This window comes from Crocodylus porosus, unplaced genomic scaffold (genome assembly GCF_001723895.1).
Source record: "Crocodylus porosus isolate Cpor-Errol unplaced genomic scaffold, CroPor_comp1, whole genome shotgun sequence".
NCBI lineage: Eukaryota > Metazoa > Chordata > Crocodylia > Crocodylidae > Crocodylus > Crocodylus porosus.
The window spans coordinates 121,576,845-121,579,123 of record NW_017728886.1 but is presented as its reverse complement, the minus strand read 5'-3'; positions in this window follow the sequence as shown (position 1 = coordinate 121,579,123).

The following is a 2,279-nucleotide window of genomic DNA, read 5'->3' as shown; positions in this document are numbered from 1 at the left end:
CGTGCCCGCCCGGCTCCTCCCGAGCGGGGGGCGGCTCCGCCCGTGTCCCAGCCCCTCGCCCGCCCCGCCGCCAGCTCGGGGCGGGGGGACGGGTCGTGTGCGCGTCTAGCGGGGGGGGTGTGCCGGTAAGGGGGCGTAGGTCTGGCAGGGAGGAGGGGGTTGTGTGAAGAGAAGTGGGTGTGTAAGGGGGGAGTGTGTAAGGGAGATGTCAGAAGCGGGTGTGTAAAGGTGTGGGGGTGCCTGTAAGGGGAGGAGCGGACGGGGATTGTGTGTGAGGGGGCAGTGGGGAGGTGGAAGGAGGTCTGTTGGCGGAGTGAATGCCTGTACCGGGGCGCTGTGTGTGTGTAAGGGGGGTGTGAGTGGGGTTTGTGTATGGGAGCAGTGGGGATGTGTAAGAAGTGCGTGTGGGGAGTGCCTATAAGGGGGGTGTATGTGTGTAAGGGGGGGGTGAGAGCAGTGTATAGGGAGGGAATATATGTAAGGGGGAGTGGGGATGTTTAAGTGATGCATGTAAGGAGGAAGTGTGTGGGGGAATTGTGTACATGTAAGGGCTATGAGTGCATAAGAGGACTAATGTGCAAGGGGGTATATGCATGTAAGCAGGGAGTATGTAAGGGTGTGTGTATAGGGCATGTGTGGGGGAATGGGTGTGTCAGTGAGTGTAAGGGGCAGTACATATGTGTGAGGGGGTGTATGTGTGTGTAAGGGCAGTGTATAAGGGACAAGTGGTGGTGTGCAAGGGGGAGTGTGTATGGAAGAAGTGTATATCTGTAACAGGGTGTGTATATATGTAAGGGAGAAGTGTGTGAGGGGATGTGTGTGTGTATAAGGGGGAGTGTGTGTAGGGGGAAATATGTGTGGAGATGTGAGTGTAAGGGGGAGTGTGTGCAGGTGGAAATGTGTGCTTGTGTAAGGGAAGAATGGGCATGTAAAGGGGAGTGTGCATGTGTGTAAGTGTACGGGGGAGTATGTACAGGGAACTGTGTCAGAGGGGAGTAGGGTATGTAACAGGGGAGTGTGTATGGGGGAAGTGTGTGCCTGTAAAGGTGTGCATATGTGTGTAAGGGAGGAGTGTGTGTGTGAAGTGGTGCATGTGTGTGTAAGCGGGCAGTGTGTAAGGGTGTGTGTAAGGGGGAATGGGTCTGTTAGTGGGGAGTATAAGTGGGAGTGCTTGTGTGTAAGGGGGGAGTGTGTGTGTACAAGGTGTGTGGGGGAGCATGTCTAAGGAGCGAGTGGGGTTGTGTAAGGTGTGTGTGTAAGGGGGGGAGTGTGTGGTGGGGAAGTGTCTGCCTGTAATGGGGTGTGTATGTTTGTATGTGTAAGGAAGGAGTGTGTTTGTAAGGGGGAAATGTGTGCCTGTGTAAGGGGGAGTGCTTGTCTAAGATGTGTGTGTAAGGAGGCATGTGTGTGTAAAGAGATGTGCAAGGTGAAATGTGGGGGGGTTGTAAATGTGTGTAAATGGGGAGTGTGAAGGGAGAATGCATGTGTAATGTATGCAGTGTGTGTGTGTGTAAGGAGGGAGGGGGGCAACAGACCACACATCACGGTGAGGGGTGGGGTGGACAGGTAGCCATGCAGAAAGGAGTTCAGGCTCTTGCCCTGTCCCAAGCCTCAGCACTCAGAATTACAGATCCCCTCCAAAAGTGTGTCATCAGCATCCTGGTGAGAGGAGAGGAGACCCAGCAGGTTTCCTTCAGTCTGCAGTTCCTTTCTGCCCTTTCCTTAATATCTGAATGTGAAAGGAAGAGGTGGGGTGTGGGAGGGTTGCAGGGAAGTAGAGATGCTGAAGGCAAAATAGACAGAGAGAGGTACTGAGAGCCAGGCCACAGCGCACTGCTGGAGGGCAGCAGAGACTCAGAATGGAGCCTGCACTCCTGCAAGGAGGAAGAGAGGAGACTTTCAGTATCTGGGAACACTCAGAAAAAGAATAAAAATATTGGCTGTTTCCCTGCTGCCTGGCAAACTCTTTCAACACAAGGGGGAGAAGCTTTAAGAATTACCTTTAAATGACTCCTAAATGAGTGGGACTTGGCAGATTTGTTTTACTAGGTTGCTTTTCTGAACATCTCTCTTAAACTCTACCTTCATTTTTCTCACAATAAGCACTTAATTAGGCCAATGAAGTCAATGACAGTTTTTTCTTGGTAATCCAAACATCTTTGTTTTATTGGGGGTCTTGGTTATTCCTAACAAAATCGGGAACTGAAGCATATGAATTTCAGTGTGGCATTTTCAAGTATGCATCTGCCATGCACATGATCTATAGACTCCAGATTGCA